Source organism: Mesoplodon mirus, assembly GCF_964341445.2.
Source record: "Mesoplodon mirus genome assembly, chromosome: 9".
Classification (NCBI taxonomy): domain Eukaryota; kingdom Metazoa; phylum Chordata; class Mammalia; order Artiodactyla; family Ziphiidae; genus Mesoplodon; species Mesoplodon mirus.
In genome coordinates this window covers 61,976,646-61,998,919 of record NC_138985.1, presented here as the reverse complement: position 1 = coordinate 61,998,919, position 22,274 = coordinate 61,976,646, and the positions used below count along the sequence as shown (strand labels likewise).

At 35.3% G+C, this 22,274-nt stretch overlaps 1 long non-coding RNA gene across 1 annotated transcript in view; it reads right to left on the bottom strand.

Moving 5' to 3' along the window:
• Positions 1-6,904, bottom strand: part of LOC309810074 — a 34,677-nt gene extending 27,773 nt beyond the window's left edge. Inside the window, exons 1-2 of the long non-coding RNA XR_014294934.1 lie at positions 6,793-6,904; positions 2,525-2,704 (exon numbers count right to left, since the gene is read on the bottom strand). This is a non-coding gene — a long non-coding RNA (uncharacterized lncRNA). The remainder of the gene's footprint in view (positions 1-2,524; positions 2,705-6,792) is intronic.
• Between the last annotated feature and the right edge of the window lie 15,370 nt (positions 6,905-22,274).

Here is a 22,274-nt window from a genome sequence, read left to right as displayed (position 1 = left end):
GGAGAAGCACCTAACTCAGAATGAGAAGGCTGTGAAAGCTCCCAGAAATTTACCTTAAGCTGAGACCAGGAGTTTGATGAGATAGAAAATTACTGGGAAAGGCACTCCTCAGAGTAAGAAAGAGTCATCTGGATATGAATATAAGATTGAAGGCCAGGCTTTTTGTGAATTTTGTTTATTGCCATTTGGATTCTGGAAGCAGAGATAGCAATTAGTTAGTCTTGCTGAGATGTATTAGTTTTATTAAAAATTATTTTGTTAAAGGTACAACTCTAAGCAGGTTCTTTTGTCTGTTGGATCAAGGAGGTCTTTATTTAATACGTAGTCTTTAATGATGTGGCGAAACTTTAAGCAAGCTTTAATTCAGCTACCTATGCTCCCTAGACTAAGTTTTGAAGCAACTAAAGGTCCTTAGGCCAAAAAAAAAGAAAAAAGTGGTTTCTTAGCGTTACATTAAGGCAACTGCAGAGACTATCAACAGAGAACGGGGGTGGGGGGGGCAGGTAAAAGTATTTTGACAAACTGTGGTGCCAAAGGAAATTGTATTTTCCCTCATTTTGTCAGAGGAGGAAAAGCACTTTCTAGTGAGTGTGAGAATAACAGCACAAACCAAATTCATCTTCTGTTACTTAAATGATTCTCCTTTGCATTTCATATAAATTTTAAAATGAACTTGTTAATTTCCAAAAACACAAAATAGGTAGACATTCTATTGGGCTGACAGTAAAGCTATATATCAATTTATGTAGGACTGCCATCTTTATAGTACTGAATCTTTCAATCAATAAACATCATAAATCTCTATATTTAGGCCTACTTTAATGTTTTTTGTCAATGGTATGCCACCTTTTTTTTTCATATAGAGTAGTAGCACTTGTGGCAGTTTTGTAGTGGCGGCTGTTGAAAAATTAGATTTATTTCTAGAAGTTTGCTGGTTTATAAAATGGTACATTTTCCCTACTTAGTTGAAAACTTTAAAAAATGTCATGTCTAGTCGTTTGATGCTAATATATAGACATGCAATTGATTTTATATACTGATCTTATATCCAGTGATCATGCTAAATTTGCTTATTAAGTCATTTATTCATTCTTTTGCATTTTCTCTAATCACAGTCATGTCAACTATTAAAAATGGCAGATCTGTCTCTAACTCTTTTTTCATGACTTACAGCACTGGGTAAGACCTTTAATACAATGTTTAATAGAAATGTCGTAAGCTAAGCTGACATCCTTCTTATTCCTAATCTCGAGTAGAAAGTTTTTAGTATTTCACACTTAAGAATAAAGTCTGCCAAATATTTTTTATAGATACCATCTCTCAGATTAAGAAAATTACCTTATGGTCCTATTTGTTTTTTCTACTACTGAGTGCTGAACTTTATCAAATACTATGTATACATCTAGCAATATGATCATATGATGTTCTTCCTTTAGTACCTTAATTTCCTTTGTAAATGTATACCTTTCCTACAATCAGATGTTACAGATTTTTAAATTAGATTCAAAACCCACTGAAACTGCATGGAAGATTTTAATCTGGTAGAAAATTCTGTTTCTAAGTGTCTACATTTATAATTTTATAGAAGATAAGATTTTTGATAATACGTATGTGATTCTGAAGCCAATACAGATAAAAACATTTTAAATCATTTTACAAAATGCTTTCTCCAAAGGATGTTTCTCTCACAAACATTTTTTGCTCATTTTCAAAATGTTTGCTTTCCAGACTGACCATCCTAAATGTATTATCAAAGTTTTCTTGGTGTGTTAATAAGCATGTCATAAACTCCTAGTAAATAAATATAATAATTTCACTTTTGAGAATTTAAACCTCAGGTCCCCTTACTCATTTTCAAAAGGATGTGTGTAAGTCACTGCAATTGTATTTGTTAGAGCAACAGGTTGGAGAAAACTTATATATCAGAATAGGCGACGTTAGGTTCAACAGACAATACCACAATTGTAATGGTTTAAAACAGTAAAATGTTATTTATTTCATCCTACATGCTCAGTGGGGTCTTTACATGGATTCTGCTTAGAGAATTTATTCACCTACTAGAAGGTTATGGAACAGGAACTGTCTGGAAACATTGAGGGCTGCAGTGATGGAAAAGAAAAGTCTGCCCTATGCTATAAAAATGCTGACAGTATCAATTCTATTTATCTATTTATTTTGGTAAAAGCAAGGCATATGGCCAATTTTGGCCAATGAGAGTAGTAATTTGAACAGAATTCTCTTCTATGGTAGGAAATTGAATATTAGTGAACTAATAGGACTGACCACAATCTTCAGATCAGCAAATCTTTGGTTCCCTCCCTCTCTCACACTCACCTCCTCCCAAGGGAAACTACCCAAACACCCCGCATCCATTTACTGCTTTGATCTTCAAGCCCTAGGTCTCAGACAGTCGTTCTGGCACACCCTCTGCCAGACACAGAGTAGTGAAACAAGGACAGCATACCTGCTATGAACAACTCTATTCAGATGGAGAAATACTGAGAAACATATAGCAATTACTCACATTTAGCAAGGCCAATTCACGCTGGTCATATGAAGAAATGAGCTTTTGTCCTGAAAGTGGAGAATAAGCCTCTGATTTGTCTTCCTAACCTAAGAGTAATTCCCAGTCCACAGCTATCCATGGTCCTTGAGTCCACCCTCTGGGAGGTAATTCTTTTTCCATTATCTTCCTAGGTTACAACTAAAGAAGAAGACATGTGACAACATAACTTTTTAAGTGGTGAAAAGCTTTCTCAGCCCATTTTCTGCCCACAAAGAGTTAGAAGCACAACAGTCTACTTCAGTCCAGGTTAGTGTTTCTCTTGATAGTATAACTCTGAAATAATTTATTGACCTCTTATTTATTTGATTTCAATCATCATTATGTACATACAAATAGCCACAGTCAAATTCTTCCCAGGACATGCCCCTCTGTGTATACTTAATTGCAGATACCTTGAGCTATCAGAGTTATATTTTAAAGAAAATCACATTCTTAGTCTTTTTTCACTAAACCATCTTTCCAACAAAAAAAATGTATTGCCGGCCACTTAACCTGTTCAAATGTTTTAGCTCTTATTTTATGGTCCATATGTTTTATATGATCTTTGCTACAAGGCTGATTTCACAGGCTTTTTCTCTTAATTTTACCTTTTACAGTTTGAAATCAAGACACAATTTCCTCTTACAAACCTCAAGTCCTAACTTTCAGGACTGTCTTCTTCCTTTTCATTTTTCCTTTCAAACTGGCAATTTCTGCTCTGGGCTTATTTCTTTCTTCTTCTTCAAGTATAGTTAACAGTAGACAACCCACACTACTAGTATTCTGTTTCCCAACCTTTTCACCAAACTATAAAGGATGTTACTGACTTGCAAGTTATTGCAGACTACAGTCTTATCACTGTTTCTCCAAAGCTTAATGGAGACCTCCATCCTTCCAACTTACTTAAAAAATTTTTTCTTGCAATTTATTTCCTAACCAGGATGTCGATGACACATAGGTCTATGTTATGGTAGCACACTAATTCTGGTATCATTTTTCATATCAATCATGATATGGTAACAAATGAAAACATGCCTTGTGGATTTTGGCAGTGTTTCTCATTCACACAAGGTGTTTAATTAATTAGCACGGGTCCTAATTACTGTACGCCTTCTGGAGTGCACATGGAAGGAGTACCTTTTTCCAGGTTGAAAAAGGAATTGTACTGGTTTCATTGTCTGGTTAAGAAGAAGGAGAGGGAAGGGTAAGAAAAGATAGAACAGGACAAAATATTCACTGTCCCCTTAAAGTTTGTACAGTAAGAGACATGTCACTGCCACTCATGTGTCATTGGTCAAAACAAGACATGTGGCTGGAAGGTGATAGAGAAGTGTGATCTCAAAGGTCAGGAAATGGATATTGCTGAACACAGCCTACCACAAATGGACTTGTAAATTAACTGTGGGAAATCCATATAAAGAATCTCAAACAGCTATTTTAAAAATAAGAATGATGATGTATGGTATATAATGATATAGAAAGACCTCCACAACTAGTGTTATTTAAAACAAATTTAAGTTTTGACTTGTATGTATAATATGCTAAATTCTGTGTGAAAAGAGAGAAGGGGAGATAAAAATGCATTTTCTTATATAAAGTCTGGAAGAATATGCAAGAGATTGGCTAGAGAAAGGAGGCTATTCACTCACTCTATACTACTTTTTATTCTTGCATTTTGAACCACATAAATGTATTTCCTCTTCAAAAGTTCTATTAAAAAGCTATATTTTAAAGGGACAAATTGTTATGCTTTTAAATTTAGAACAAACTGCTAGATAGCACATGACTGACAACTACATCACAGAAAATGTCAACTCCTGTAAAACCTCTGGCTTGGTGAAAAGAAAATGTTCGATTTAACTCTGCCAATTATTTTTACATTCTTTACCCTACTACCCAGGTAACCTTTTTAACATAACAAAAGTCTCAAAGCTATTACCCATGTTATTACATAATAAAGATTTTACTATTAAAGGTCCTGTTTTTATAAAACTAACCACATTGATGATCGTATTTTGTTCACTTGGGGTTTCCATGTCTGTTTCTGAAATGTTTCTCTGAATGATGTAAGGACTGCATTTCAGGTATATAGTTATAGCTGGAAACTTACATTAAATTCTTTTTAAAATCACAGATAAAACAGTTCCAACATTGATACTGACATTTGCAAGTTTTTACCTTAAAATATTTTGTTATGGAAGAAAACATTTATTGTCAATAACTTATTTTTTTCCACAGGATGCTGAAGTATCAGAAATGGTAAGTTTCTTTACTAAAAACAGTCTGTGGCAAACAATCTAAGACTAGTTTTAAAAATCTATTTTTAGGCCACCATATAGCAAACTGAATACATTGTTTTAAATACATTGTTCTCAAATATATTCAATACACTTTTTTTATTTTAGGAATTTCTGTTTTCCAACACTAGATGCTGACCAAGGTATGTGACTAGTTAGGTATTTGATGTTTTAACTTTTACTACTAAGCAGAAACTTTAGAATCACCTGACGAACATTTATCAAATTTAGTGAAAACATTCTAAAGCAAACATTGTTGTGCTGAATTTCAGACGTCCCAAATGAAATAAAGTTTTTCCTTATATCCTTGGGGCTGAACTTTTGAAAATTTCTCTAATCACAATGACTTCAGTTTCATCATTAATCATAGACTGCTAAAGAATCTTCTTGACAATTTTGAAGTTTGAAACAGATTTCTTGTTACATTTATTACTTTAACCTCATCATCTACCCAAGAAAGAGACTATTCTCCAATTTATATGAATCACCTTGAGGTACATTAGGCATAGGAAAATCTCATCTATAGATTAAGGGAAGACATCATTGTTAACCTATATATGAAACCTAAAAGATTTTAATATTTATTTTTTAAATACAATTTGCCTCCCTAATAACTCTCTTAGTGTCTGCTAATTCCACTGGTCGATGCAACCCCATATGGAGACTGTAAGTCCAATACCAGAGCTATGAGTATGATTAGGGAATCTATTATACTAGAAGGTCAGGTACATCTTGTAAGAAACTGGATTTACTGCATCTTAAGTAATTGTTCAAAGTATCTGCCTAACCTGCTACTGACTCTTCTACGAATCTGTCCAATATCTTCAAACTCCATTCATTTACAAACATATTAGCTATATAAAGTTCTCGAACATATAAAGTATTGAATATAATAGCCAACCTTTCATTATCAACTAACAGTAGAATAGAGAAACTCCCATCACTAAAAATGTTTGAGTGAAACAAAGCATTTTCATATAAAAACAAAAACTCACCTGAAAACCATGTCTGAGATTTCACTTGGAGTAAACTTCCCATATAGTGAAATCAGGTCTCTTCTCACAGAGTGTGTTGCAACTATAGTTGACCCTTGAACAGTGCATGGGTTAGGGGTGCCCACCCTCTGTATCTGTGGTCCGTAGCTGCTGACTGTGTAGCACTGTAGTAGTTACTACTGAAAAAAAGCTGCATATAAGCAGAGCCACACAGTACAGAGCCACATTGTTCAAGGGAAAAGTGGATATATTTTGCCAAAACACTAACCCCATCATATTATTTTGTTCAGCTTGCACTGACCTTTATAAAAATGTAACCATATTGTAGTTAATCTTCTACAAGCTTATTTTTCTGTTCAATATTATTTAAGATATAGACATGTTTTTTACATACAGCTTTAGTTTATTTTCACTGCTTTAAATTATGCAATTGAGTGAATGTACTATAATCATTAATTTTGATAGCCATTTATTTTTCTCCACTTTTTTTCAATTACAGCAGTGCTGCTAAGAATATTATTTTCCATATGCCCTAGTACATACCGGTGATCTTTTTCTCTACAGGAAGCTGTAATTGCTACTATATACATACATTCAAGTTTACTAGCTTATTCTTGTTTTTCAGGACTCCCATCAGCATTTTATGACTTGGCATTACACTACATTGCCAAAACACTTGGTATTTTCAAAGTTTTTGCTAACCTGGAGGGTTTGAAATAGGATCTCATAGATTGACGATATCTAATTAATTGACTGACAAGATTTTATATGCTAAAAGAATTTAAAAGATATTATCTACTACTGGAAAATTGGTGGTTGTTGTCAGAATAGTGAATTTTCCAAAATAAATAATCTTTTTTTTAAAAAAAAGTTTTTACTATTATGCACTTTCCTCTTTCTGTGACACAATTCAGTGTTGCACTCAGTGTGCCTGTGCTACATGGTCTCATCTTACCTGAAACATTTTTTTCCTCCTCTCTTGATAGCATTTGCTCAGGTTTCTCCCTCTCCTTGTATCATTGCACTTGCCTCTAGTGGTGCCAGTTCCCTCTTAGTGGTGTTTCTGATAGGCAGTGAGCTGAGGAACAAAAAAAACCCAATCTTCTTACTTTAAAATATGGGTGGATGGATGTAGATATTTGGCTCTGAGTTATTAGGCCACCTCCTTCTAATAAAGTTTCTGGCTTTTTATCAGACAAGTTCTGTGATGATGGTTTTAGTTGCCTAGAGATGGTTTTCCCATCTTATTTCAGAATTTAAAATACTTCCCAGAGATCTGAAGTTGTTAGTGACTCAGCTCTGGATAAGTGCTTAAAAATTAATGCATTTAAAAAATGTTTTCATGTCTGATAAAACACAATTATAATAGTATTCTTTTTTTTTAAGTTTTCCTTTTTTCTTCAAAAAGCTGAAAACTATATCTACTTTCACATTCTTGCTAAGTTATCAGTGGTTTTTCTTTTGGCATTGGTAATATGCCTATTTTTGTTTTTCTGAAAAGTAAGGGCAAGTACTTAATCAGGCAAAAATTTTGTTTCATCTACTATACATGAAAGAGAAGAGTGAGTCACTGAAGTCTTAGTAGTAAAATAGCAGAGAATTGGCCAGAGCTCTTTTTATCTTCATGCCACAGTCTTGCAACCCTAGCAAGTACTATAGACTGTACTGACAAAAGAAATAGCTATCTACTTAGCAACTGCTCTCACAGCCAGATACATTAGTACCTGATTTCCCCCTGCCTAAATTTATCAGTATATGTAAACATTTTTCAGGATCCTCAAAGAACTCTGCTCAGGGAATAGACTATGCATAAAATAAGCTGATGTATTAAATCAATGCAGCAATTGCAAAATATCCAAAGGTAGTTATCTACGATGTTGCCTATTTCAGCTGTAAATTTTCTATAATAATTTTTGAGTTCTACAAAGATTTATCTAACTTTAATTTCCAGGTCCACCTCTCATGGTAAATATTAAAAGCAACAAAATTTAATTTTACAGTAAGAAACATGTAACTAAAAATAAGTTACGCTATGTAAAAAACAATATGGTGCATCACATCCTCACTTGGCTTACAATAATCCCCAATCATGTCAGTCAAAATATAAATGCTTTAATTTCCCCCAGGAATGTGAAGGAAAACTTCTTAGGGGATTATGAAACTAAAGCAAGCTTTTCTTAAGCATGATGAATAATAAGTAATATATTTTAAGTGCACATTAATACAATAACTTAGTTTTCCAGTATCTTTTAAAAATCTTTCTTGGGGAAATGAAAATTCATCTACTTCCACAGGTGGTAAGTTATGAGAGGATTTTCAATCTGGATGAGTCTAATATTTATAGAAAAGAGTTGTTTTATATAAGCATTTCTTTCTCCGCTTCCACAAGAGTATAATATTTCCTGAAGTGTGGAATTTAAAATTGGAAAATAAACTCTTATAAGCCAAGTGATTCCTTTACTTATATTTTGGGTTTAAAAGGTAAAAGCTCTGTTTTAGCCCCAAAAGATTGCTTTTTCTCATATTCTTCTCGGGCATATTATTGTAATTTGGAAAGAGATTCTGAAAATAGAGGCAATAAAACTGTTTCTGCTTGCATGCTGTGAAATCTCCCCACAAGGTTTTAAATTGAACTTGCTCAACAGGCAGAGAGAACTGCCTTCTTTCTTCAAAGACATAAGAGGATTTGCTCAGTAAAAGGACTAACAGCATTCTCTGAAAGGGACACGTTGAGAGCACCTGTGATTGATTGCCGCTCCAATCAACTCTCCTCCTATCAATCATCAGAACACACCAAAGCAGCAAAATGTGATGCACGGGAGTCAGTTAAAAAACAAGCTAACCTAACTGCCTGCAAAAAGATATCTTAAAAAGATGATTTGATTTGTACACTTTGTGGTCTGAAAGTCCAAAAGGACCAGTGCTTAGTATATCAATAGCTTCCTCAGTCTGCTACAGGTAAAACTGGAAATAAATTCCATTCTCCTTGATACGGCAAGGTGTAAGACTTGCTTAGACTTTGACTCTAGGTTGGGGGGGAGGTAAAAGAAGGATAGGGAAATATTCTATTACTCATGTTTTCTATAATAATAATGAATTCTTTTTAGTCAGTTCTTCAATAAAAGCAAAAGTGATTTTAACTGGAAATACATATTATGAAGTTCTAATGAGTTTTGAATCATAAGCCTTTTACATATTTGGTAAGCACTCTGTAAAAATACAGTACCATTTCCATTTTTAGACTTGGATGTGGGGATAACTGAAAAAATCAATTAGTTCGAACTGACTGTTACAGACTGAATGTTTGTGTCTCCCTAAAATTCATATGTTAAAATGTAATTCCCATTATGATGTTATTTGTAGGTGATCTTTTAAGAAGAGGTCAGAGATATAGATCAATCTCTTTCTGCCACATGAAAACACAAGATGAACTCAACAGTCTGCAACTATGAAGAGGACCCTCGCTAGAACCCGGCCATGTGATCTGAGTTCCAGTCTCAGAACTTTAAGAAGCAATTTCTGTTTATAAGACCCCCAAGTCTATGGTAGTTTGTTAAACTAGCCAAAAGTAACTAAGACACCATTTGACCCTAACCAGACACTTCTTGCTTGGACTCTAAGGTAAAATGGTGGTGGTGAACACATGAGGGGAGAAAGGTACACTGAAGAATTTAGATAAATGATTAGACAGGAAAATCTGAATGTGAGGTGCCTCTAAAAGGTGTGAAAAGTGGCATCACAATGGGATGTTTTGAACTACTCCAGAATATAAAACTAACCCTCAGGAAAGTGTTTCGAGTAGATAAAAAGGAAGACATTTTTAGACCCCACATAGAGGCAGGTTGCTTCAGTCTTCAACAGAGAAAAGCATGTAGAGCTCTGACTTGTCCATCACAAGTGATGATGTTGGACCATTCTGCAGCTCAGCCTGGTTCTCCCCATCCTCATGCCTCTCAAACCAAGACAGAGCCTTGTTTGAATGCTAATATTGCACACTGCTGGCTTCCCACTCTGGAGCTTTCCTACTGTCTCTGATGATGAGACATGCAGAACCCTCTTCACACACAAGGTACTGGCAGACAGAGATCTGTTACCTCATACCTGTTTGCTAGCCAGCCATGGTTGCTGTATTTGTATGGAATCTGGCTTCCCTGATGGCTGTTTGGAAGGGCCAGACGACATCACATGAAAATGTTAATGCCCTTTAGGATGAATTTTAACCAATAATGGATGGGAAACAGAAAGAAGCCAGATAAACGCCTTTCTCTTCTTCTCCCCTAGCAGATACATCACCCTTATAACCAGCTGTAACTTTCCAGTAAAACTGTCAGCTCTGCAATGCACCACTTTCTCTCCTTCTCTGCCTTGCCTTTTATCCCCACATTTGTTTCTATAATATTGCACCCCACACACTCATTGAATAAAAGTAGTATGTATGTCTTACCTCATGCTCTTCTTCTAGGAAGCCTGAATAATTGAAATGGGGGTTGTTAGGAAAAATAGAAAATGGCCGTTTTTTGCAGCTATTTCTCTTAACTATGTACAAATGAAAGAAAGGAAATTGCAAAATAGAACAAGTAAGCAACTATGCCAACAGGAAAAGAAAGAAAATGAACAATAAAAACACTCCACTCAGTCATAAAACTCAACAGTTGAGGCAAGAATAAATATATTAGCTAAGTTGCTTTACTTTGGACAACAGCTTGGTAGCATAAGTTGGCAAACTTTAAAGTGAATTCACTAAGATTTTTTTATAAAGGTTGTCCAGATTTCTAGGACTTTTGTGTATTGTATACATTTTGAGAGTCACTAACTCTCAAGTAAATAAGATCTGGTGATGGCTTTCAATTATGTTGCATGAACTTGAGATTAATGAGAAAACAAACTTTAAAAGAAGTAATTGAAAGAATTATCTGAATTCTTTCAGATAACACTGCACAATGATGTAACAATATTTGTTGGGGTTATATGGATGTGGTGATTTTAAAAGCTATTGCTAACTTCTTCAAATTTAAGATTGGCACTATATACCCATGATTGATATGCTTACAAGCAAACCAGGATGTCTAGATTGCTTCTTAGCTACACCCAAGTAGCCATGTATAAGGATTTGAGCTTTTCTTTCCTTTTCACTTCTGATACAAAGTCCCTGGCTAGGAGGCCTGGAAGCAGACTCATATTTTCTATACAAAAATCTATGCTAATTTTTGACTGGAAATGCCAAAGTTGAAAATAACGAGAAATAGTTTCTTAAAAGGTTGGGTGAAATCACACACACATAAAGAGTCAGCTGATTCCCATGAGGCAAGTAAAGCCATTTAGGCAGAGGATAAGAAGAACTCCTTAAGAAAACACAAACTGCCTTATGCAAATGCAAGGCCAACCTTCATGATTGCTTTGCAAGTTGAAATGAACCTCTGAGATTTCATTCCAGTTTTGCTGCAGGCCAGTGACTAAGATATCCACAGAATAAAGCAAAAAGCAATGTAATCATTGTTTAGTTGGAAGACATCTGACACAGTGCTGTAACTGAGCACACCCAAATGGTCCAGGGGAAGAAGAAGCCACACAATAGCTAGAAATCATCTGCTCCTCTCACTATGCGGCTGTGGCAGAAGTACAACAAAAATTGAAAAATATAAAAGGTGCAGTATGGAAGTCACTAATATTATCAGAAGTAGGGGGGTGACAGCAAACCTCATTCACATTACTAAAATAGGAAACCTGAAGGAAACCATAAACAAGATGAAAAGACAACCCTCAGAATGGGAGAAAATATTTGCAAATGAAGCAACTGACAAAGGATTAATCTCCAAAATTTACAAGCAGCTCATGCAGCTCAACATCAAAAAAAAAACAAACAACCCAATCCAAAAATGGGCAGAAGACCTAAATAGACATTTCTCCAAAGAAGATACACAGATTGCCAACAAACACATGAAAGAATGCTCAGCATCATTAATCATTAGAGAAATGCAAATCAAAACTACAATGAGATATCATCTCACACCAGTCAGAATGGCCATCATCAAGAAATCTAGAAACAATAAATGCTGGAGAGGGTGTGGAGAAAAGGGAACCCTCTTGCACTGGGGGTGGGAATGTGAATTGGTACAGCCACTATGGAGAACAGTATGGAGGTTCCTTAAAAAGCTAAAAATAGAACTACCATATGATCCAGCAATCCCACTACTGGGCATATACCCTGAGAAAACCATAATTCAAAAAGAGTCATGTACCAAAATGTTCATTGCAGCTCTATTCACAATAGCCAGAACATGGAAGCAACCTAAGTGTCCATTGACAGATGAATGGATAAAGAAGATGTGGCACATATATACAATGGAATATTACTCAGCCATAAAAAGAAATGAAATTGAGCTATTTATAGTGAGGTGGATGGACCTAGAGTCTGTCATACAGAGTGAAGTAAGTCAAAGAGAATAACAAATACCATATGCTAACATATATATATGGAATCTAAGAAAAAAAAAGGTCATGAAGAACCTAGGGGCAAGACAGGAATAAAGACACAGACGTACTAGAGAATGGACTTGAGGATATGGGGAGGGGGGAGGGTAAGCTGTGAGAAAGTGAGAGAGTGGCATGGACATATATACATACACTACCAAACGTAAAATAGATAGCTAGTGGGAAGCAGCCACATTGCACAGGGAGATAAGGTCAGTGCTTTGTGACCACCTAGAGGGGTGGGATGGGAGAGGGAGGGTGGGAGGGAGGGAGACACAAGAGGGAAGAGATATGGGAACATATGTATATGTATAACTGATTCACTTTGTTATAAAGCAGAAACTAGCACACCATTGTAAAGCAATTATACTCCAATAAAGATGATGTTAAAAAAATAATAAAATAGGAAACCTGGAATAAAATGCAACAATATATAAATATTTCAAAAAGAAAATGGCCATGGCTTTCTTTCTTAAAACCTAGGTTGAACTGAATCTATACATAATATATATGTTAAGAGTGAGAGTCAACAAAATCTTCTTTGTACTATTATTATAAAAAAGTAAAACTTCAGAATGATTTTTTACAATCCTTTGAGAAGACTGCATGTAAGAGCACCAGGAGAGTATGTGTTACATCTCCCATTCCTAGAAGAACAGTGGTCCGTGAGATTATTTATGAGGATTAGGAAAGTTAGCCTCACCCAAACATGATGCACTATTTAAGATTTATTATTCTTGAATAAGCAGTCCTTTCTCTAAAATGCAAGTGCCCCAATAGGATTAAGTGCATGATTGAGAGTTATTAAAAATTCATGTGAATTCAGTGAATTAAATGCTTTCCCTAAGGCCAACTGAGTTTCCATCAAACGTACAAGGAGATTATATCTACTAGCTAAGGAGGAGGAAAGTATGTGCCAGGCTGGACAGCCAGGCTGAATAACCAAGCTGGGGATATGCTAGGATCGTGGGAGCTACCTGGGACTGCAAATGGAAGACTAACATTTGGTCCTTCAAAACGCTGTACATGTCTGACTTTTCCTACTCTTTTTTCTACCAGTAGCAACTTCAAGCTCCCTCTGAAAAATCAACACTAACAAGACTGTAAATGAAGCAGAAATTTTTTGCCATCTAAGAACTAACCAAGATACAGCAGAATAGGTATAGTTTTTAAAGAAAGCCTACTGATCTCCATGGTTCATGTAAAGTGGCCCATCTCTAGCCATGACTTCAAACGAACCGTATTTTTTCTTTGCCTCACTTCATCATTTTCCTTTCTTCTGTTTTCTATTTCTATCTCATCTCTTCCCACCTTGGTACTGAGAGTTTTGGTCCAAAAAGCAGCAGCACTGACATCACCTTGGGAGCTTGTTAGAAATTGAAAATCGTGAGTCCTTCTTCAGATATTAAATTAAATTCTGCATTTTAACAAATTTCCCCAGGTGATTCATAAATAAAGTTGCTTACCAAATTTTATTTATAAATTTAAACCTTTTTTACATTATTTGATTTTTTTTCCCTTTCTCATCTCTGCTTTCTTGGATCTCTTTATCACTTTCTTTATGTGATGTATTTTTGCTCTTTTTTCATTACATCTTTAGATGATATTTCCTCAATAAGTCTCTAGTAATGCTTTCCCAACTTGGCTCATGAAACTTCTGTCAAGAATGGCCTTCTGCTTAATGTGTTGGTATTAGAGCTGGATAGAAAAGGTTATCATTTCAATGCACACTTCTCAATGAAGTCAGTGATAACTCACTTTTGTAACTCTTGTATCACAGTTTCCACAAATCTTGGGTTAGCTACATTTTCTCTTATTAGATTTTAAATTATTGGAGGGATTTAAATGAAATCCCTAAAGGTCAACATGCTCTTAATAAATCCTATGCAAATCTTGGCTGAAACATTGCCGGCTTCCTTTGAAACTTGTTATAAAGGCTGAGTTCGCCTGGTTTTTGAATAAAATGCCCTTCTCCAAATGGGACACCACCTGCTGAAGTTTTTAAAGAAAGCCTACTGATCTCCATGGGTCCATGTAAAGTTGCCCTTCCCTAGTCATGACATCAAATACCTTGCTAACTGCCTAAAAGAAATCCCATTTGTCAATTTCCTGAAAGACCAATTAAACTAACCTCATTATATCTTGCATTGCTGCACACCTCCATCACTGCCAAAAACTCAAGCCTCCCAGAAGGGCCATCATGACCTAGATATAAAACAGAGCATACCTCTGTACATCTTCTCATAAACACCATTTTCCACCTGGCTGTCATTTCCCAACCACCATTTCCTTTGTAATTCAAGTTCTGATATCAGTACAATCTAGTCAACTACCTCTTCTCTGAAAACTCCTCATACTACTTGCTCTAATCAAAACCTTGCTGTAACCCAAAGACAGTTTCTCTTAAAACACTCTCAAACAAAAGCATTCTTCTCTATTCTTGAGAGACCTCAGAGACTCTGAGTGGATTAGGTGCCTCTTTGATACTTCCAGTTTATATTTCCTCAAAAATACTCTTCCACTGAAGCTTTCTTTCAGACTGTGCTATCATCTGTATTTATTTGTTGAATATTTTAGCCTTCCTCACCATAACTGCACCAAAATTCTTGGAAATTTCAATACCCACATATACGGTTTGTTATAGTACCTCAGCCTTCACTTCCTTGACCTCCTTACTGCCTACATCAGGTTATTCGACCTCATCTCAGTCATCTTCTGTCATGAGGAAATACTTGATCTTCTCATCAAAAGTGTTATCTCCAAGATCTCTGATCACTTCTTCCTATGTCTCCAGTTAATATACACTAGGAACAATACTTTGATCTATCAGGGCCAAGTAGAGAACCAGATCTTTCATTTTTCCATCCAATAATCAGGTGTCCCTATTTGTGGTGTCAGTGACAACCATATGAATAATTGGACCTCCCACTCCCATCCAGAAGTAATGAGAACTTTCCCTTGGGTTTCAATGAAAGCCAAATGGTGAAAGCATACTCTACATTCACCTGCCAGTGATAACACCCCTCATCCCTAGCAGGAACAGTATCAGACAAAAACAACTAAATAGGATTAAATAAGATTCAGAGTCTCTTAAGAAAGTACTGCAAATGTCCAGGTTCCAAAAAAAAAAAATCAGTCATTATATCAAGAGCCACAAAGATCTCAAAGAATGAAAAAAGACAATCAATAGAAGAGAACACAGGTGACAGAGATGTTAGAATTTTCTGACAGATTTTAAAGCATACATTATATAAATGCTCAACAAGTACTTGTTCACATGCTTGAATCAAAGAGCAAAATATAATGACTCAACAAAAATATAGAAAGTCTAAGCAGAGAAAAGATATAAAGAAGAACCAAACAGAAATTTTAGGATTGAAAAAAAACTTAGATATTTAACTAAGGAGATTTCCAAGCAAAGTGTTGAAGCATACTATGGCCTGATTTCTTCTTGCTGCTTTTAGTAAAATGCAAGAGGAAAGACATAAATTAAGAGACAGAATTTTAAACATAAAGGAACCAGGGCATGATGACTGTAGAAATCCTCACCTGGCAAAAAATGCTGAAATTAAGAGATTTACTGTCAAAGTATCCTATAGAGAAAAATCTGAGACTGAGGCTTCATAACTTTTTGCTAATACTTTTGAAAGATGAAAAGTTCACAGTATGCAGTTACGTAAGTCTCTTTAAAGAAATTAGAGATTAAACAAGGATTTACTATATAGCACAGGGAACTATATTCAATATCTTGTAATAATTTATAATGGGAAAAAATTGGAAAAATATACCTACATATAACTGAATCACTTTACTGTACACCAGAAACTAACACAATATTGTAGATCAACTATACTTAAATTAAAAAAAGGAAAAAAAAAGAAATTAGAGGTTAACTCATTCATCCTCTCTACTATGTCAGTAAAAATAAAAAATAGAGGAGATTACCTCAAGAAAGATATGTGCACAAATCTCATGATTAATGGAGTAAATCCCTGTGGCATACATGGGAGATCTACAGCATGCTTCAGAATGTTATAAGAGTAGAAACGCTACCAGTTTGGCTTGAAAGAGGAAGAGGGAAAAAATGAAAGATGGCTGTTGGACCTGCAACATTTTTCAAGCAGGATAACAGGTTGATAACACTATTCAACTGTAGACACATTCTACTATTCATGAAAAAGGATGAGTGACTCAGAAGGTGGAGTCAAGAGTCCATCGCAGAGTTATGATTCCAAAGAGTGGATCTGTGAGCCTGGTAAAATTATTCCCAGGCCCAGACAACAAAAGGAGTTTGCCCAACTACATTTGAAAGTTGCTTGGGGCCAGTGACTTTGTTTTTCCTTCACCTTTTCTCTTTTTGAATGTGAATATCTGTAACTACTACCCTATGCCTCTCTCATTATATTTTTGAACAGATAACTTGATTTCTGAGTTTCAAAGGTCCACAAACAAAGATATATTGTGCTTCAGGATGGATTATACCCAAAGCCTCATCCCTGTCTTGTATTTGTTATTTAGATAATAATATTTGGGACTCTTGAGATTCTATGATTTAGATCAGATTTTGGATTTGAGTTGAGGCTGCAGTAAGTTGAGATTTGGGGGAATGTTTGAATGGGGTGAATGCATTTTGTGTGTAGTAGGGTGGTAATCTTTGGGGGCTATAATGTAGTAGGCAGAATAATGCCCCCTGCCAAAGATGCCCACATCCAGAACTTGTGAATATGTTTCGTTAAATGAAAAAAATTAAGGTGTCAGGTAGAATTGAGGTTGCTAATTACCTGACTTTAAGCTAGGTGGGCCCAATGTAATCACAAGGTTCTTTAAATGTGTAAGAGGAATGCAAAAGCATTGGTGTCAGAGAGATACATCTAAGAAAGATTTGACCAGTCATTACTGGCTTTGAAAATGGAAGGGAGCTACAATTCAAGGAATGCAGAAAGTGTCTAGAAGCTTGAAAAGGTAAGAAAAACAAGTTTCCCCTAGAGCCTCTAAAAAGGAATACAGCCTTTCCAATACAATGACTTTCAACCAGTGAGACCACTAAAACTGTAAGATAAATTTATACTGTCTTAGGCCACTACAGTTGTGGTAATTTGCTATAGCAGCCATAGGAAAATAAAGATTTCAATAGTAACACTTACAACCATTTGTTAGAATTACCTGACAAAGTTTTTAAGGCAGCTATCATAAAGAAGCTCAACAAGCAATTACACACATGCTTGAGAATAATGAAAAAATTAAAAGCCTCAACAAAGAAATAGAAAGTTTTAGGAAAGAAAAAGAAGTAGAAACAAATGGAAATTTAGAACTGGAAAGTGTAATACTAAATAAGAGGCTCAGTGAATAGACTCAAAAGCAGAGTGGAGGAGACAGAGGAAAAATCTGAAATTGAAAGATAAAAAATAGAAGTTCCTCAATTTAAACACAGAGAATTAGACTGAAAAAAATGAGCACAGTGACATGGAGGGTTATAATAAAAGATCTAACATTTATGTCACTGAAGTCCCTGAAGAAGAGGACAAAGAGGGGAGGAATGAAAAAGCTCTTGAAAAAAAATGGCTAAAATTTTACAAATATGGCAAAAAACATAAAAATACAGCCTAAAAGAGCTAATCAAGTCCTAAATGAGATAAATCAATGCAAAGCCACATAAAAATTAAAATTCTGAAAACTAAATACAAAGATAAAATGTTAAAAGGCACCAGAGAGAAATGAAACCATACCTGTGGGGAAAAGAAACTTCAAATGACAGTGGATTTTGCATCAAAAACTATGGAAGCCAAAAGGAAATGGCACTATATTTTTCAAATACTGCAAGAAAACATCTGTTATAACCCAGAATCCTAGATCCAGTAAAAATATCCTACAGGAATGAAAGAAATGAAAACATTCTAGAATTAAAGAACACTAAGAGATTTGTCACTAGCAGACTTACCCTAAAATAATAGCTAAAGGAAATTATGTAAACAAAAAGAAAATGATAAAAGAAGGGACTTTAGAATATCATAAAAGAAGAAACAAGATGGCAAATAAAAATTTGGGTAAATACAACAGACACTCCTCTTTATTTTCTAAATTGTTTACAGTTGAAGCAAAATTATCACACACTCTGAAGTGGTTCTAAATGTATTTAGAAGAAAAGTTATGACAATTTACTATAAATGTAGGAGGATAAAGGAAGTTAATGTGAAGGACTTTTTCTACACTTTAACTGGTAAAATGATGAATACAAAAACCGTGGCAAGTTATGGATAAAAAAATTTTTGAACCAAGTAAAAATAAAAACACTACTTTTCAGAATTTGTGGCCTGTAACTAAAGCAATGCTTAGAGAAAGTGAATAACACTAAATGCATACATTATAAGGAAAGAACAATCTAACATTAATAACATAAGCTTTCACCATATAAAACTAGAGAAGAGCAAATAATCCTGAAACATACACAAGAAAAAATAAACGAAAAATAGAACAGAAACCAGAGAAAACAATAGAGAATATCAACTAAACAAAAAGATGGTTCCTGGAGAAATGCAGGGGAGAATACAATTATAAACATCTAACCAAACTAATTAAAAAAAAAAAAGATGTAAAACAAAGATTGCCACTATCAGAAACGAAAGGGGTATCATCACTACTGCTACCATGGAAATTAAAAGGACAATAAAGAAAACTGCAAACAACTCTATGTGAACAAATTTGATAAATTATATGACATTCCCTCAAAAAACAAACTACCTAAACTCATCCACAGAAAATACATGTGTCTGGTGCTCCAATTTTTACAGCTGCTGCTGGGGGACACCTGTACATTTCCTGACTCTGGTAGCCAGTGGGGCTTACATTTTTGGGTCCCACAGGATTGTAACCAATGAAGAAGAGGTTCTTAAACAACTACCACCCCCAGAGCATAGCAAGAGACAAGAGACCCAGGAGCTTGACCTGTGAAGGAGGGCTATTAGCTAATTGTTATAACTGAGGCCTGAAGGGCAGGCTTCTAATTAAACACATATTTAGGACTGATTGTAATCCTTTCCAGGGACCTTGGAGGGTAGGCACTATATTTGTGTTCACCCACTGGCATGTCCCAGAGCATTAGTTTTTCTTGGAGGCGTGATGTACATGCATCTTGTGCCCTGGTTTTTATGCTGGTGCCCAGGAGACACCCCTTAATAACCTGGCTCTGGTGGCCAGGGGGATTTGCATTCCTGAATCCCATGGGACTGTGGCAATGTGAGAGATGGTTCTTGACAGGCAACCACCCGCAGGACACTGCAGGGATGTATGGACTAAGGCACATCTCTCCAGGTTTTCTATGAAAGAGGCCCCTTTTCTTGTCCTAGAGCTTCAGCACGAGGGGCAGGCAGAAAGAAAAACAGGCATAAATATTATTTGAAGAAATACTCGCTGAAACCTTCCATAACCTAGGGAAAGAAACAGACATCCAGATCCAGGAATCCCAGAGATTCCCAAATAAGAGGAAACCAAAGAGACCCACACCAAGACACATTACAATTAAAATGTCAAAAGTTAAGGACAGGGCTTCTCTGGTGGCGCAGTGGTCGAAAGCCTGCCTGCCAATGCAGGGGACACAGGTTCATGCCCCAGTCTGGGAAGATCCCACATGCCGCGGAACAGCTAGACCCGTGAGCCATGGCCGCTGAGCCTGCATGTCTGGAGCCTGTGCTCCACAACGGGAGAGGCCACAGCAGTGAGAGGCCCGCGTACTGCCAAAAAAAAAAAAAAAAAAAGTCAGAGTAGCTGAATGGATTTAAAAAAAAGAAAACAAAATGACTTACCTATATGCTGCCTACAAGAGACTCACTTTAGATGTAGACACACACACAGAATGAAAGTAAAAGGATGGAAGAAGATATTCCATGCAAATAGAAACCAAAAGAAAGAATAGCTAAACTTATATGAGACAAAGTGACTTTAAAACAAAGATTATGATGAGACAAAGAAGGATATTACATAATGATAAAGGTGTCAATCCAACAAGAAGGTATAACATTTATAAATATTTATGCACATGACATAGGAGCACCTAAGTATATAATGCAAATATTAACAGAGCTAAAGGGAGAAATAGAGAACAATACAATAATAGTAGGGAACTTTAATATCCCACTTAAATAAATGAACAGATTAGTCAGAGGGGAAATCAAAAAAAAATTGGCCTTAAAGGACACCTTAGACCAGATAGATGTAACATATATTTATAGAACATTCCATCTAAAATCAATGAAATACACATTCTTCTCAATTACACATGAACATTTTCCAAGATAGATGATCTGTTAGGCCATAAAACAAGTAAAAAAAACACAATTACATGAAGAAAACAGGAAAACTCACAATTATGTAGAAATTAAACAACATACTACTGAGCAAACAATGGGTCAAAGAATAACTCAAAAGAGAAATGAAAAAAATATGAGACACTGTACACCTAAAATGAATATAAAATTGTAAGTCAACTGTACTTCAATAAAAAAAATACCTTGAAAAAAATGTAGTGGAAATTTAACATATCAAAATTTATGGGATGTAGTCAAAGAAGTTCTAAGAGGTAGTACATAGCAATAAATGCCCACCTCAGGAAACAAACAAAAAAACCCAAAAATGTCAAATAAGCCACTTAATTTTATACCTCAAGAAACTAGAAAAAGAACAAATGAAGCCTAAAGTTAGTAGAAGGAAGGAAATAAAGTGTAAATAAATGAAACAGAGACTAAAAAGACAATAGAAAAGATCAAAGGAAAATAAGAGCTGGTTCTTTGAAAAGATAATCAAATTGACAAACCTTCAGTTAGCCCCACCAAGAAAAAAAACAGGACTCAAATAAATCAGAATGAAAGAGGAGATGTTACAGTTGATACAACAGAAATACAAAGGATCATAAGAGACTACTATAAACAATTATATGTCAACAAATTAGACAGTCTAGAAGAAATGCATAAACTCCTAGAAACATACAACCTACCAAGACTGAATCATGAAGGAATCAAAAATCTGAACATAGTGATTCCCAGTAAGGGACTGAATTAGTAATTTAAAAATCCTCCAAACAAAAGTCCAGAACCTGATGACTTCACTGGTGAATTCTACCAGACATGTGAAAAAGAATTAACACCAGTCCTTCTCAAACTCTTACAAAATATAGAAGAGGGGGGAATGTTTCTGAACTCATTGTATGAGGCTAGCATTACCCTGAGACCAAAACCAGACAAGGATGCCACAAGAAGAGAAAACAGGACAAAATCCCTGATGAACACAGATGCAAAAATCTTCAACAAAACATTAGCAAACTGAATCCAACAAGACATTAAAAAAATCATAGATATTGATCAAGTGGAATTTATTCCAGGGATGCAAGGATGGTTCAAAAATCTGCAAATCAGTCAATGTGATACACCACATTAACAAAATGAAGGATAAAAATCATATGATCAGAAATTCATATTGATCATCTATATGATCAATAGATGCAGAAATCCCATTTGACAAAATTCAGCATCCATTTATGATAAAAACACTGAACAAAGACGGTAGAGAAGGAATGTACAGCAACATAATAAAGGCTGTATATGACAAGCCCACAGCTGGCATAATACTAAATAATTAACAGTTGAAAGCTTTTCCTCTAAGATCAGGAACAAGACAAGGATGCCCACTCTTGCCACTTTTATTCAACACAGCATTAGAATTCTTAGCCAGAGCAGTGGAGCAAGAAAAAGAAATAAAAGGTATGCAACCTGGAAAGGAAGAAGGAAAACTGTCACTCGTTGTAGGTGACATGCTATTATGTGTAGAAAATCCTAAAGACCATATCAAAAAAACTGTTAGAACTAATAAACAAATTCAATAATGTTACAGGATATAAAATCAGAATGTAAAAATCTGTTGTATTTCTATACACTAATTATAAGCCATCAGAAAGAGAAATTAAGACAACAATCCCAT